This window comes from Camellia sinensis, chromosome 15 (genome assembly GCF_055761805.1).
Source record: "Camellia sinensis isolate YWXY chromosome 15, ASM5576180v1, whole genome shotgun sequence".
Classification (NCBI taxonomy): domain Eukaryota; kingdom Viridiplantae; phylum Streptophyta; class Magnoliopsida; order Ericales; family Theaceae; genus Camellia; species Camellia sinensis.
In genome coordinates, this window is record NC_138975.1 from 117,810,582 (window position 1) to 117,828,167 (window position 17,586).

At 33.3% G+C, this 17,586-nt stretch overlaps 1 long non-coding RNA gene across 2 annotated transcripts; it reads right to left on the reverse strand.

Annotated features, from left to right (window-relative positions):
* Positions 1-5,155: 5,155 nt before the first annotated feature.
* LOC114281281 (uncharacterized) lies at positions 5,156-17,006 on the reverse strand. 2 transcript variants are annotated; one of them, XR_014357252.1, is made up of 5 exons: positions 16,804-17,006; positions 14,484-14,639; positions 14,264-14,373; positions 12,973-13,331; positions 5,156-6,321 (listed from the first exon to the last, which is right to left on the reverse strand). It is a non-coding gene; the product is annotated as an uncharacterized LOC114281281 (long non-coding RNA). The 2 variants fall into 2 exon arrangements; XR_014357253.1 differs by lacking the exon at positions 5,156-6,321 and having other exon boundaries at positions 12,676-13,331.
* Between the last annotated feature and the right edge of the window lie 580 nt (positions 17,007-17,586).

The following is a 17,586-nucleotide window of genomic DNA, read 5'->3' on the forward strand; positions in this document are numbered from 1 at the left end:
GATGCTCTTAAGACATAATAATACCACATATGAAGAATGTGTAATCCGGTTAAACTCTAATTTGACCTACAAATTTTTAACTAAATAATAGACTCCCCATAAAATAAACATGAAATCTAATCCCCCCCACCTATCCTTCCAAACGAACAACCCATATGAGACCCAACACGGGACAATGGGGCTCACGCGTTGGAAAGATTATTTGATGTTTTAGTAACAATGTTTCACACTATTAAACACTTGTCCCTTGTTAAGTTATTTTATAATATTCAAACAAAAATTATTGAGACCCATTGGACAAGTTGGATTGAAGTTAAAATAATTAATAAGACAAAATATTCAATTACATAATTCTTTCTATTTTTTTTATACATTCTTCTATAAAAATAATAATAATAATAATTAACTAAAATAACCTTCTCAAACACCTCCTAAATCTTACAATTTCAACTACTAATATTAAATAGAGATACCATGTAATAATGTCCAAGACCACCACATAATTTTAGAATTTAATAGGATCAAGTCGGGCCAACACTGCATAATAATGGATTATGTGTCTGTCCAAGTCTAGCCTGACCCAGTCCTAACATCGCCCTTCTACATTTGTCCAAGCTCAACTTAAAAAAAAAAATGATAAATTCCAAGCCCACCAATCGGGCTATATATTAAAAAAAATTAAAATATTTCATAATTAAATTCAATCATATATTATATTTATTAAGTAAATATACTGAATCACTGTAAATTGAAAGATTTTGTGTATAAATTAAAAGATTTCTTAAATAAATTCAATCATACATCACTACAAATATAAATTTTAATAAAATCAAAAAAGATAAGTCTAAAAAATATATATTTTCAAATATATATATATATATATATATATATATAATTAATTAATTAATTTAATAGTGTTGGGCTAAGTTAAAAAAATAGGATAAATTACAAATGCACCCCCTGAGATTTACTTAAAATACAGATTAGCCCTTGTGGTTTGAAAAATTACAAATATCCCCTTGTCAAAAAATTTTATTTATCAGAATTAATTGAAAAAATAAAATTCTTAACCGCTGTCCTATTTAATAATAAAACTATCTCAATTATTAGTTGAAATAAAAGTTTAACATCATTAAAAACTATTAATTAATTTGATGTTTTATTAATAAAAGGGGTTATTTGTTATGAAATTAAAAATCTCAAGGGGCGGGATGTAATTTTCAAAACTATACGAGGCAATTTGTATTTTAAACAAATCTCGAGGGATGTGTTTGTAATTTTCCCCTAAAATAACCTTTCTAAACCTTAAAAAAAAATATTCACTGACCTAATACCTTACACAATTGTTAGAGTGAATTTTTCACTAATTTTCTCTAAATTTTATGAAAATATTTATGATTTATTCATAATATTTACTAAAATTTAGTTTTGATTTACAACTATATATATTCTGTTCTATTTGATTTATCTAAAATAAATAAACAAAATCACGACAGAAGTAATCAAATTAATTGAGATTTAGGCTGTAACGCCCCGACCCTTTACACGTCATCGATATTGTCCGCTTTGGACCACGCGCGCACGGATTTGTTCTTCCCAGTGGGTCACCCATCCTAGAACTACTCCAGCCTAAGCACGCTTAACTGGGGAGTTCTAATAGGGATTTCACCACTTGGGAAAAAGCCTCGATGCTATATAAGGGTCCAGATCGGGAATGGAGGGGGAGTTTCTGGGCTATAAAAGTAAAAATCTAGACCCTTATATAGCATTGAGGCATTTTCCCAAGTGGTGAAATCCCTATTAGAACTCCCCAGTTAAGCGTGCTTAGACTGGAGTAGTTCTAGGATGGGTGACCCACTGGGAAGAACAAATCCGTGCGGGCGTGGCCCAAAGCGGACAATATCGATGACGTGTAAAGGGTCGGGGCGTTACAAATGGTATCAGAGCCGACTCTCCGGAGTACCGAGTGTGGGCTCCTGGCGTCTCTCAGTGCATGTGGGCGGGCTTGCGAGCTGGTAGGCTACTGCACGGGGACGTGCAGCCTTATGGGGGGGTGGATTGTAAGGCCCCGGTGTCCCACATCGGGAATAGAGGGGGAGTTCCTGGGTTATAAAAGTAAAAATCTGGACCTTTATATAGCATCGAGGCCTTTTCCCAAGTGGTGAAATCCCTATTAGAACTCCCCAGTTAAGCGTGCTTAAGCTGGAGTAGTTCTAGGATGGGTGACCCACTGGGAAGAACAAATCCGTGCGGGCGTGGCCCAAAACAGACAATATCGATGACATGTAAAGGGTCGGGGCGTTACATAGGCAATAGACTTACCAACATCCAATGGTGAAGATCTAGAGACCAGATAATTCTGGACTCTCACGACTAATCTCCACCACCCATTAGAAGACAAACGAAAAGGTACAAAGTTATATATGCAAAGACTCACCATCTCTGCCGTTTTAAGACAATTTCCAATTATTCATCAAAATTTTCATCTAATTTAATTTTAAATTTAAATAAAAAGTTTGATTTAATAGGAAATTACTTCAATCTTTTCATCAAATTTTCACTAAAGTCTTTTAAAAAATTACTTTCCCATCTCAAATTTCATTTTCATCAATTTTGTGGAAAAAAAAACTCAACTCTAATCATTCATCTTTTAACAATTTCATTGAACTTAAGTGGAAAAAAGCTTGTTAAAAATCTGGTAAAAAATTTGGTTCATCCTTGATTTGATGAAAAATTTTCTTCCCACGTTTGGAAAGGATTGGACCTTATTTTTATCAAATTTAAATTTGATAGAAGATTTGATGGAGTATTGGAGATGTTCTAAGAGTAACTAACAAATGTTATTTATTTATTTTTATTATTAATGATTTTTTAAAAATTATGTTAATTTTTTTTTTAAGTACATTTTGTACAAACTAATATGAAATTTTTTTTTTTAGGTTCACTAAAAAAATTTAAAAAAAAAAAAAAAGAAAAGAAAAAAGTGTTTTTACTTTTATTGTCCGTTCAAATAAAGAATTTACTTTTCGATCAGTCTAATGAAGTGAACTAAAAGAAGTTTACTAAAAAAAATAAAAACCAACTAACTTTTAATCGCGTGTTAGCATGGACTGGAGTTGTTAAGGGTCCATTTCAATAAGTTAAATTATTTATTTTGTTTAATTATATGTGTAAATTATACATATAAAATATTAAATTAATCTGTTAATCATAACTTGATGAGTCAAATTCACACAAATCATATTTTTTGCATTATTTTTCTTTTTTTTCCTGTTTTCTTTCCTAACTCTTCGATCTTCATTTTCATCAAATTAGTGTTGATTTGTAAATATATTTTTGAAAATTTTCGAATTATTTGATGATTTTTTTGATTTTTTGAAATTTTTTTGAAAGTTAGGGATGGGTAAATGAACAATAAATCTGAATAATGCTTTAGTGCTAGCAGGTTTAGCTATAATTAAATCTTATGCCAAATTTAACACAAGTAATAACATTTTATATATACATATATAAAAGGTCATTTGTGAGTTTAAAAAATTGAGAAATTGATCAATAAGTCCTATATTTTAGACTTGTAATTCATGTAGTTCATATTTTTTCTTGTGATCCATTTAGTCCTTTGTTATGTGTAATGACTCATTTATCCACTACATTGAAGTGTCACATTTGAAAAAATTACACTAAAGAGTTTTTTAGCGTCACATCATACCTGCTACATTAAAATGTCACATTTGAGAAAAGTATATTAAGGGGTTTTTAATTTTTTAGAGTGTCATATCATACCCGTCACATTAGAGTATCATATCTCACGTTTGGAAAAAATACACTAATGAATTTTAAATTTTTTTAGAGTATCACATCATACATGTCACGTTGTCACATTTAGAAAAAAATAAACTAATGAGCTTTTAGTTTTTTTAGAGTGTTACATTTAAAAAAAAAAAAATACACTAATGAATTTTTATTTTTTTGGCGTGTCACATCATACTCGTCATGCTGTCACATTTAGAAAAAGTACGCTAAGAAGTTTTTAATTTTTTTGAATAAAAAATTTGAAGTGTCACATTATACCTACCACGTTGTCACATTTGAGAAAAGTATATTAAGAAATTTTTAATTTTTTTAGAGTGTCACATAATATCCGCCACGTTAAAGTATCACATTAATACCTGCTACGTTGGAGTGCCACATCATACTTGTCACATTAATAAAATGGTATAATCGTCCACCAAAATACTACCAAAATCAAAAATAGAACCACACGGAAAAAAAATCTCCACTAATAGAATTTAACAGACCAATAAAAAAAATTAAGACTAATTAAAATACTTATTTATGAGATGGAACTTATTAGTAAATAAGTGAGCTTCATACTAAAAATTAGCTACAGCAGCCGAGATGCTTTAAGAATTTAATAAATGGGTGTTGGTATAATTAATTAGAACCAACAATATTACATTCACTTAATTTATTACTCTTAAATAACGTTTAATGATATGATATTGAGATTAGATCTCACATAATGAAATATTTAATAAATTAAAATTTGATACTTGTTAGACACATCATTAAGAATAATCTTTAGGGATAATAAATTAAGTATCCCAAGTTTTTTTTTTGATTAATTTTAATTATGTGATAATGTTAGATAGATAAGACAAATGAACCGTGACACTAAATTACTATAAAAATAAAAATAAAAATGAGAAGAAACCAATAAATAAATAAAATTTGAGAAATCCGATCATTAACGAAATATGATTTTAATGATCAGATGACCTACCTCTATATTTTATATTTGTTACATATATGGCTTTTAGAGGTCGTTTGAGACTATATGGAATTATCCGGATCAGACGACCTACCTCTATATTTTATATTTGTTACATATATGGCATGGCTTGAATGTTTCGTAGTTGTTAGAGGTCGTTTGAGACTTGTGGGATTATCCGGACCCATTTCGATGATATGAAATATCAACTTTTAGCATCTCCTGAGTAGATTAATCTCACAAAATATTAGATTGATCAAAAATTAGAATTTAAATCACATTTGCATTATATATATAAAAAAATAATAATAATAAAAAATTAGCAATTTATTCTTATAATCACATATTAAATGTCATCCAATCATCTGGTTATTAATAAGAGATCAATACAATTTTTTACATGATTGATCCACTTGATGAATACTACAAAATAAATGGTTCAATTCAAATTACTAAGGTGGGCCAGAGTGGGCCAACTAGGGCTACAAATGAACCGAACTGTTCATGAACAAACTCGACTCGACTCATTAAGAGCTCGGCGGTTAAACGAATCGAGTTTGAGCTCGAATATTAAGCTCGTTTAGTAAATGAGCCGAGTTCAAGTTTGCATAAGCTCGACTCATCAAGCTCGGCTCGTTTATCTTTATTTAAATTATATAATAAATATATTATTTATATATTAGATAACATAAATAATATTTTTTATTTAAATAATATAAATAATATTAAAAAAAATTATCGAGCCAAGCTAAGTTCGTGTTTCATTAATACTAACGAGCTGAGCCGAGCTCGGGCCCAGTTTCTTATCGAGCCAAGCTCGAGCTTAACAAAACTCGGTTCGGCTCGGTTTGTTTGTAAGCCTAGGACCAACAAGACCCTGACCTGAACGAAAAATTATTGGTTGATTTAGAGGCACCACGTTGCCATAACCTAGGCCAATTATAAACTCTCATATTCTTTATATTTTCTAATCATCCAACACAAAATCGTAAACTCTATCTCCTCCACCAATCACAATGCATATGAAGCGCCAGGTGAAACAACCCTGGACCAACTAATCCTGGTAACTGAACCCTCTAACCCATTCAATATGTGACTTCCGACGCATATTTGACCTGACCAGATGGCGTCATTTTTGGTGTGGCGTTGCTTTCATAAGTCATTGACAATATGAATACATGTAAGTAACCCAAAGGTGTTTGGCAATTTGGTAAAGGCCTAGGGATTAAGACCCCAGGTCTCAAGTTCGAAACCTCCTGGGCCAATCTCTTAGGCGTAGCGCAGTTGGTTAGAGGCCTAGGTTAACCTTAAGTTGTTGCTATCACAATACTTGGTATGGGCCCAACGCTCTCCCGCTGCGCGAGTCCTAACTTAAACAGAGCTTGTCTTAGGAGGTCGGGATAAATTCTTATGTTATAGTCTCCTTACTCAGAACGGACAATAGAACATTGGTGATCTCTGCAATGAGCGCTGCTGGAACAGACAATAGGACATTGGTGATCTCTGCAATGAGCGCTGCCTTGTACCTGCAGGAAAGTGGAAGGATTTTCCTGTAACAAAAAAAAAAAAATACATGTAAGTACAACAAATGTGAAGTAAATGAACTCATTTCCAAATCTCAAACAAATTTGGCTTTTTGATTATTTTTTATAAAAACGTGTAAAAAAAGTAGAAAGGTTATGTGAATTCAAAAAGTTAAAAAGTCAAAAAAACTGACTTTTAGCAAGTTTTCCAAAACAAGCCAAAGAAACAAAAACAAAAAAAAAAATCATGGCCCTTCTATTCATCAAACAAAAATGGAAGTGCCTGTAGTGTTCTTCATAGTAAACAGACTCGAAGTTTTGTTGGTAGAAGCAAAATTCTTATACGGTGTTAGCAACCAAGTTGAAAAGATCCGAGTAGATTAAAGCAAATGCAATGTTTCTTGGAAGACACAAATCATGCAATACAATCAGATAATGTAGGGGCGTGTGTCAACAATTGGGCTGTGGAAATCAGACAACTTGCTTATGAAGCCGAAGACATTCTCGAAACTTTTGTCATCAAAGTTTAATCCAAAAGGAACAAAAGAGGTTTCGCTTGTATCTTCCACGAATGGCTAGATGTTCATAGGGAAACTTTTGCCATCAAAGTTTCATCCAAAAGGAACAAAAGAGGTTTCGCTTGTATCTTCCACGAATGGCTAGATGTTCATAGGGTTGGATGTGAGATCGATGCCATTAAAACCAAGATCACTGGCCTCACCACGAGTTGACATCCTTACAGCTTGAAAAGTATAGGTGAGTCAGTTCAAGTGATGATTTTAAATGAAGGTTTTGTTTTTAAATATTTTTTTAACATGTTATAATTTTTATTTAAAGTTTATTTTTCTCTCTTTTTGAAATGCAAAATCACGAACAATTAAATCTTAAATTTAAGTTTTGTTAACATATCATTTTCATTAGATAATATGGCTTATTCATTTAATTTTTCTTGTGACAAAATCAATTTTAGTTAGGATATCATATATTTTAATTTTGAAATTGTAACAAGCAAATATTTTTCTTTTCATTATTTTAAATAATATACACATGAAATTATAGAAATATATAGAAAAATATAATTTAACAATCATTTGATGATGATAAGATTTTGACACTTGGTTTTATGACTCAGTGTATGTGCAGAACAAAGAGACTCAGTACTTGTACGGAACAAAGAGAGACTCTAAGTTCTAACTAAGATGTTTGTTAATGAATATGTATATATATAAGGATGTACACTGTTATGTAGTTATACCAGGTGCACAGAAGAATTTTATAGATGTGTCTCACTTTGTAATATTCCTTTGTGTGCTTAGACTTTCTTATTGTTATAAGTATTGACAACTAAACTAGTATTGCTATAGATGAAGGCACAAGAAATTTGGCATTTGAGAGGCAGCAAGAATTGAGACAATCATATCAACATATTGTTGAAGAGGATTTTGTTGGGTTTGAGGAAGACTTAAACACAGTGGTGGAACATTTGATACAACACGATAACTATACTCCTGGCATTTGAGTTGTCTCTATTTGTGGAATGGGCAGGGCCGGCCCTGAGATTTAGGAGGCTCAAGGCGAATTTCGAAAATGAGACCCCTCTTACATTGAAAAAAAGAGAGTTTATGAATAAAACATAAGTTACAACTTTTTTATTTGTTTGTAACCAAAAAAAAATTACTTGCACATATAATTATTAAAATTATAAACAAAAATTTACTTTCATATATTAAAATAGGAAGCAGTCATTACAAATACTCAAAAAAAAAAAAAAAAAATCTAGTCTTCTTACTTCATAGTTTAGCAATATCCAGTTTACAAATGAACCAACTATCACATAAATTTTACCCTTCTCACATTTTTAGCCGCAAAATCACTAATGAAGCTTGCATAATCGAATTTATCTACCATATCATTTTCAATGGATAATAAAGCTAACCCATTCAATCTGTGGACTGTGTTTTTTTTTTTTTTTTTTGGGCCCCATATTCAATTGGGCCTATAGTATTTGTGCCTTTTTTTTTTTGTATATCTAAAATACAAAATTATATTTTGGGGCCCCTATTTTCAACCCAAATTTGGGGGCCCAAGGCACAGGCCTCTCTTGCCGGCCCTCAGGGCCGGCCCTGGGCATGGGTGGTTCGAGAAAGACCACTCTGGCTAAAAAGATTTATCATCACAAAGATGTCCAGGATCACTTTGATGGTTTAGCGTGGACATGCATATCTCAGCAGTACCAAACGAGATATTCTGCAAGAAATCTTCATCAAACTTGTTCCAGAAAGGAAGGAAGAGGTTGTCAAAATGAGAAATGAAGAGTTGTTCGAGCAACTTCATGAAGTCCAGCAGAAGAAAAAATGTTTAGTAGTGCTGGATGATATTTGGTCAGTGGAGGCTTGGAAAAGCTTGAGACCTGCTTTCCCAAATGGAAACACAGGCAGCAAAATATTGTTGACAACTCATAACAAAGCGCTAGCTTCAAAGATAGATCCATGCTATTTCCACCATGATCTTCGTTGTTTGAATGAAAAGGAAAGTTGGGATCTACTTGAAAATAAAGCAGTGTTAAGAAGAGATGGTACAGGTAATATCAATCATACCACTTTTCTCTATATATTTTGATACTTAATTGTTTAAATGTTAGGTTTTGGTTTCATCTGAGTGATCTATTACAAAAGCAGAAAACGGTCCAAGCATTTCACTTGGAAAGAAAAGCTACTTCTTCTTTGTAATTTATTAATCTAAAACCAGGTTGCTTAATTGGACATTGAAGTACAAAATTGTACATTTAGACTTCTCAACTAAAAAATAAAAATCATACAAATATCCCTTTTGGTTGTCTAAAACTTGTTCAAAACTTGTTCAAGTAGAGATCTTTGACACCAATCTTAAAACACTTATAACATGATGAAACAAATTGATGATTCTATGAAGGATGAGCTTATCGCCTAGGAAATACTTTTGTGAGATGATAAAAATGTCTTTTTGTGATGTATTATGTACTTTTAATTAGGGGTAATCTCGTCAATTACATAACACGTGGTAATAAGGTCACTCTTTCATAAATAAGATTTATTGATTTTCCTCTAATGGAAAAAGAAAAAGCATTTGTGATAACCATAATGATATACAAATAGAAAATATATACCAAAAATATAGGCATAATTATGTAATTGAATTGCGAGCCTATCACATTAAAATAAAAAATCTATTAAGATGTCTTTTATTTACAAAAAGACCATCGACATGTCACTTGTGGATATGTAGGAACATTATGGAAGAATAGAATTTCCGTTATCATAGTTTTCCGCTATTAATGATGCTATTTGATTTGTTGATGAGAATTGATAACACTACGAAAGCGTGTCTCTATATATATATATATATATAAAATTGTAAGATACTAAAATTTTGAAGGTGTTCAATCTAAAATCAATTAATATTAGGTGGAGGGTCTCTGAACTGTATTAACTAAGTTTAAATAACTTAAAGAAACAATGTAGGACAATCCTCTAATACTACCTCACATGATTCTAAAAGGGAGGTTTGGGATGCAGTTCACTTTTTCCCCCTTTTTGGCACATAACTTCAGATTGAAAAGATGCAAATATCAATGTAAATTTTCCTTTTGGTTGCTTATTCATGCATGCATTCATTTAAATTTTTTGTTTTTTGTTGTTCTACAGACTCTATGCAATAATCAGCTTCTTTTTTTTTTTTCCTTGTTTGTTTAAAAGTTCAGTTTTTTCATGTTTTATAGGCTCTAGAGTTGACACAAACATGGAGGCATTAGGGAGGGAAATGGTAAAGCGATGTGGTGGTTTGCCATTAGCAATCATTGTGCTTGCTGGACTTTTGGCAGCAAAACATACATCAAGGGAATGGGAGATGGTATACCGAAATATTCGGTCACATAAGTGGAGCGACGACCACAAACAACTCGATGATGGAGTATCAAAGGTGTTAGCTTTAAGCTACCATGACTTGCCATATCAATTGAAGCCATGTTTTCTTTATTTCAGCCACTTTCCAGAGGATTCTGAGATAGATGCTAAAAAACTATATCACTTGTGGATGACCGACGGAATCTTGTCAACTGATGATAGAAAGAAAGATGAAACAATGATGGATGTGGCAGAACGTTACTTGGGTGCGCTAGCACAGAGCTGCATGGTTCAAGTACAGGTAGAGAAGTCTACTCGAAGGATCAAGTGTTGTCGCATTCATGACCTCATGCTAGAGTTGGGTTTGTCCAAGGCAAAAATGAACGATTTTCTTGGGATCATTCATCTCCACCGCGAAACTGATCTAGTTGATTGCTTCTCCACCACATCAACAACTACTACAAAAATACGCAAACTTGCAATTCATTTTAATAGGGATGTCAAAAGAGTTGTCCTCCCTGACTTAGAGGTAACTCAACAGCTGAGATCGATATTATTCTTCACTCCGAGAAGCCACGGGGAAGACGAGCAGTCCTTAGAATACTTGAACTCCCCTTTCAAGGACTTCAAATTGCTCAGGGTTTTGGATCTTGACAGATTTAAGTTTGATGAAAAATTACTCGAATCAATGGGGAACCTAATTAATTTGAGGTATGTGAGTTTTAGAAAATGTTTTATACCAAAGTGGCATTCATCTATCTGCAAGTTGGGATACTTGCAAACATTGGATTTACGAGGTTGCATCATCTCAAGTGAAGTAATAGTCTTGCAAGGAATGGAACGATTGAGTCGTTTGTATATTTCTTATAACTTGGATATCGGAAACAAATTCAAATTGGATGGCTCGAGCAATCTCGAAACATTAGAAGGGTTCGACACAAGGGTCTGTGATGTCGATGATCTGTGCAAATTGATCAATCTTCGACAACTAAAAGAAGCAACTTTCTCGAAGAGGGACAATCAAGACCTTGCAGCATTCATCAACTATCTAAGCACCAGCACAATCCACCTCTGGCAAACATCCTTATCAATTTATGGATGCACTTTTTCTTCTGAACAAGAGTTGATTCTTCTCAAACAATAGTTAGGGCGTCGGCATCTTTACAAATTGTCTATATGGGGACTTATTCACAAATTACCAGAGTACCAGTGTTGCTCTCCGCCTCACCGAGTTAGCCTTATGGGAATGTGAACTTAAACAAGACCCTATGCCAACATTGGAGAGGCTACCTAACCTACGAAGCCTTAGTGCGAATAGAAATGCCTTTGTAGCGGACGAAATGGTTTGCTCTACTAATGGTTTCCCCAAACTTGAAACCCTAGAACTGTGTAGGTTGTCCCACATGAAGGAGTTGAGGGTGGAAAAGGGAGCCATGCCCAATCTCTCTACTTTAACCATTGTTCGTTGTAGAGAGATGAAAATGGTTCCAGAGGGACTGAGATTCATTACTACCCTCCAAAAATTTGTAGTTAATAGGATGAGTAAAACATTTGATCACAAGCCTCAAGGGGTCGACGGGGAAGAAGGAGAAGACTTTACAAAGTGTGACATGTGCCTTCCATCAACATTTGGTAGATTTCTAATTTCTAAGTAATACTCTTCGAGGTAATTTAGTTTTCAAAATGAGTTACTTTCCCCCTCTTGTATTTGAGAACTTTTAAATAAATTTCTCCATACACCTATATATACAAATATTTCTTCATAAGGTATAAGATTTACAATGCGATTAGTAGGCATAAAATAAATAAATAAATGGGATAATTAGAATCTATCCTTGTTTTTTAATAGACATATACCCCCTCATTTTGAATTTAAAAAATAAAAAAATAAAAATAAAAATACATGGGAAGTCTTAAATAGCCTTGAAAAATAATTATATTATAAATTTGTCTTGATACTCCAACAAGGCTAAACACCAAAAATATATAAAAAGCTCTGTACATGTACATACATTATTCCATATTTTGCATCTGAGTTTTATATCCTCAATGTTTATCAATGGAAAACCAATATGTCAAAAATTAGCTTTTTTTACTATGAACAGAAATGTTCAACTTTCATTTTTTGTTTTCCTCTCATCTTATTTAGAGCATCTTATTGGCTAAGAGAGACACTATGGTAATCATCACAAGGAGGTTTATCATCATAAATGAAACCATATGGGGACTCCTTTATTTTGAGTCTAATCTAAGGGGTAAGGAGTTATTTGTCCAAGGAAAAAAAATCAAACTACTTAACTAGCATCCAACAAACAAAAATTAACAACACTACAAGAGTTTTATCCTTGTCTTGGAAAACCATTTTGCCTATGATGACCCCAAAATCCTTCATATGACAAGCACAACTCTCCATAGAGTACCTTCACCTAAACTACATTCTTCTTTAGTTAGTCAATTGATTAATTAATGTGTATGAAAGAGAGACCGTGTGTTATGTATATTCTGGAATATGCAAGAGGTGTAATGTTCCCCTTCTGATCATTTTTGTATAAACTTAACGATCAATGGATTGTATGCCCAACCTTTGATTATCAAATGATTTTTGACAGAAAGTGGACTACAATGAAGACCAAATCCAGCAGTCAGAACTCTATAACATTTCAAATAATGACCCAAAAGAAAAAACTACTTATCAAACCAATGTCTAAAAGGGTGAACCATCATTGAGTCAATTATGTTCTAAAAACCATGCCACAATCAAGCCAAAGTCTCACACAGATAAATACACAATGCTTACTTTGATTTCATGATTAATATTCTGAGGGAGCCCAACTTTGAATGCCAAGTTCTATCAATTCTTCCTCCCTTCAGACAAGATAATGTGGTATCCATGCCTGTACCATCAATAGCATAACAAAGTTAGCCAGTCTGAGCAACATGAACAGCATAAGATAGAGCTTAACACATGGTGAGCAGGCTTGCTGAGCAAAAATCAGGAATTAAAATAGCATATGTTGATTTAAATGGTGCACTGGTAGCTCCAACAGGTGTGCTAAAGGCAACATCCTGAAATGGGCCAGCCATCTTGCCACGCGGAAACCATCTGAAGTCTCCAACCTTCTTCCCTGATGTACACTCTGAATATTCTGCTGCTAGCTGGAAGAAAAAGACAGAAAAGCAGCACAGAGATGTCAGTGTTATGGCTCCTTCAAATTTTCCTGAGACAATATCTTGGCCAAAAATTCTCTTTAGGAGAATGTATAGAGAACACCCGAACCATTTTCTTACGCTCGTTTTGTTTCAGCAGAAAACATTTTCCAACAAAAAACATTTTGCGTCATTGAAACTAATGTACTAATGATTGTGTTAGTGGTGGTGAGGTGGTGGTGGCGGCAGGGTGACAGTGGTGGTGGCAAGAGCGGTGGTGGTGATGTGGAGGAGGTTGTGGTGGCGGCGGCGGTGGCAATGTGGTGGTGCTGTTGCTGGTGGTAGTGTGGTGGGATTGGTAAGATTTTAGTCTAAAAAACGTTTGCATCTTTAAAAGTGCAGACATTTTCCGCCCAAATAGGTTTATTTTTACCACAGAAAACATTTTTTTGTTGATTTTCATTTTTCATTGTACCAAACGCCAGAAAATAAGGAAAACATTTTCCCACCCAAACATATGGAACGTTAGTTAACTTTGAGTATGTTGTGCTCATGCAATTTGTTTCCAATGACCAAGGTTTTGTAATGTAGTACTTCAAAAACATTAAGTTGAAGAGATCATGATTATTTAGCACATTTTAGAAGGCTTGAAAGAAATTAAGTAACTAAGTGAAATGATGAACCCCTTGAATACCTAAATAAAAACGAACTAAATACAATAAAAACAGGTTCACCACCAAGATCATAAATTATTACAAAAAATATTAAAGAGACAAAAATGATCCCCTCAAAGTTCAAAACCATCCTATCTAAAAAATAAATAAATAAAAGTACAAGACTAGAAATTGATACTGACACAACCTTGACCAACAAGTGTAAAAGTTTAAACTTAAATGTGTTAAAAAAGAATGAGAAAATGGAAAATGTAATGGGAAAATTACCTTTGCGAACTCAGCAGGTGGAACCTTATCTCCATTACTAAGTCAGACATCTTCTAGCTTCTTGTATGCTTCATTAATCTTCCCTTGCTTCTCACGTAAGATATGCCTCGCTAAAACAAAATCCAAATCCTAGAGTCAAATCAGGAGACTCAACATACTAGATAAATTGCAGTCAAAATAACATGAAGCTCCTGGAAAACAGATAATGGGAAGAAACAACCTTTGACATATGTGCAGGTGCCAAGCCCATCTGTCTTCGCACCTTTTCCTTTACCTTTTGAAGCAGTATCATCACTTCCTCCCACTGCCTGTTTTCCCTTTCCCTATCCTCCTGACTCCTTTGCCTTTGAGTCCTTACCCATGACTCTTTAACCTTCTATATAAAATCACAATATGAAGACCTTAATGAGCAAGGAGTGAGCATTGGAAGAGCTTAAAATCACACACCACAAAACAACAATTGCTTAAAGGCAAGCCAATTAGGATGACCATTATCACATACATAACAGATATGTTTAACATATAGTAAGATTTGCTTAAGCTCATTCCTAAGAAATATATAACTTTTAGGCTATGTTCAGATTTGCTTGAGCTCTCTCTCTCTCCCCCTCCATGATTTTCTACAAATCCACAACCCTAGCTCAACACTATATTAATATAGTTATCTATATGTATGTACATATTGTGTCTTTGTGTGTGTCTATGTTCCCAAATGCATCTACTAATTCTTAGCATTTTAGATTTTAGATCCTTAGATTTGAATCCACATCCAAACTCAAATCCATGTTTCTAGTGCAATCTTAGGAAAATGGATAACGAGCTACAAGAAAGAATACGGTACGTAAGTGGTTGAGCCAGAAATGTAACAAAAATAAGTATAAGAACAGACTATGCAAAACAAAAATAAAATTAAAAATGAAAGCATTTGACAACAAACAATAGAACAATGAAAATTTTTGCAGTTGAGCTAGTTAAGAAATTAACACTTTTGAGATAATTTATGATCTTCGATTTCTAATAATGAGGATAAGTAAAAATTGAAAACCAAGAGATACTTAAGAGTGAACAATTTCATTAACTAGATTCAATTATTAATAATGATGGAGAGAGATTGGAGATGATGAGGCCCATAAACTAACGTAGGTTGGTTAGAGTGGAGGAATACTTCTGGCATAATATGTGATTGACGTATACCAACATAATTGAAAAAGTAAATTCATAGAACAGTTATAAGGTCAGCAACGCATCATAAGACAAATGTTGAGAAACTAAGAAATAACACGCAAGTAAAATGAATGTAGTTGAGATGAGAATGTTGAGGTGGATGTGTGGTAAGACCATGAAAGGTAGAATCATAAATAAATTTGTTTGTGAAATAGTAAAAGTAGCACCAACTGAACATAAGTTGAGAGGGAACCAACTATAATGGTTTTGTCAGGTATAATGAAGACCGATAGAAGCAACAGCAAGGATGTTTGATAGGATCATGGTTCATGGAAATGCTAGGGAGGAGGGAAAGACTTGCGTTGATATGGGATAGTACAATAAATAAGGATAAGAATTTACTTAATTTAAGTGAGCATATGGCCCTTGATAGAGTATAACGGAGAAAAAAGATTCAGGTAGGTCACCTAATGTCATGACATTGAAGTCCAATCACTACCAAGATTTCCAATACAGTATCTGAATTTTCACCAATCAAATAACACCTAATCTCAAATCTTGTAATCATAAGTAAATGATAGAGGAAAATATCCCAGTTCATAAGAAACATTGCTAGCAATTATAGCAATATGAGGAATTCTACCTTCATAAAAACACATCTCTGTGTGAACATTGTCACCTTTTTTTAAATAAAAAAAAAAAAGAAAAAAGAAAAAAAAATGGCCTTCGACATCTAATAATTGCCACATTCAATAACTACTAAATGGTTTTTTCACTCATCAAACTGCCCAAAATTGCAAAACAATTTACTTCATTCATCTGTCCAAAAACTTAAATTTAAAATTATAATAGCATAGCATTTGCACCTGCCACTAGTATATATGTATATATACATCTAGCCCCCAAATTACAAGTTATTCCGGTATCCAGAAATGCCGAATCCCAAACATTTGGTCACTTTGGACAGTTCACTTCATTCCAGGAATTCTACTAAGTTAGCATAGGATAAACATAGCCAACAAGTAATCCAATTTAACAAAATACACAAACAATGGCAAGTTTTCTCATAGAAACATATGATGCAAATCAACTCACACCAAGGCTATATATCTCATTCTTGCACACTACATATCACTGTGTTCAAACATAGCCAAACAAAGAAACAACCCAGAATTAAAATCAAACACAGAATTGTTCCACCATATAAAGCACACACCCATGTGCGTATACATTACACACATACATGGCTTAGAGAAGCGAAACCCAGAAGCAGAATTTAATCACAGTTACTAATTCAATAAAGGAAATGGAAGGAAATTGTAGAATTCAGAATCAGTGATGAGAATCAGGCTATATATCTAATTAAATATACTTACCTTTTGATTGGATTTTACAGTTCTGGCAAGAAAACTAACACCACAGCCACGAAAGCTGTGCCGTCCACGAAGAACTTGATGAATCTCTCTCTATTCAAAGCTCAAACTGCAGATTTGCTCATTGTTTCTTATTCTGTCCTTCATTGACGGTGACACTACAGTACGGTTTAGTAACGTACATATTTTAGGGTTTGGGCATTGATTTAGACCCTTAAAACTCCCACCCCCACCCACCCCCTTGGAAAAAAAAAAAAAAAAAAAAAAGGAAGTTGGCCAATTAAAAGTAGAGGCGTCTCAATCTTTATTCTTAAGATTTATGGGTAAGACGTACATTAGTACTGATCGCTTCACGTTTCATAAAAGGGAAAATGCTGGAGTGCTCTAAATTTAGAGCTTTAATTTGAGTTCCAGTGATACGTCAAGATAAAAAAAAAATAAAAAAAATAAAATAAGATACAAACATCATATCAGAATGGGTCCCACCTTCCCATTAGTGTTCTTATATTAGAGTTCTAAAGCATTTTTGTTCATAAAAGGGACCCAAAGGCTATCCCAAAGAAAATTATCAAATTTGTCAAAATGATTCATCCACTGATTTGAGTTTGCGTAAATTATCTCAATTATATAATTTGAATGTCCGGCTAGATGATCATCTAGACAATTATTCAAATGATCGGTGTTATTCTTTTTTTTTTTTTGTTACAGGAAAATCCTCTTACTCTCCCGCAGGTCCAAGGCAGATTTGAGTTTGCGTGAATTATCTCAATTATATAATTTGAATGT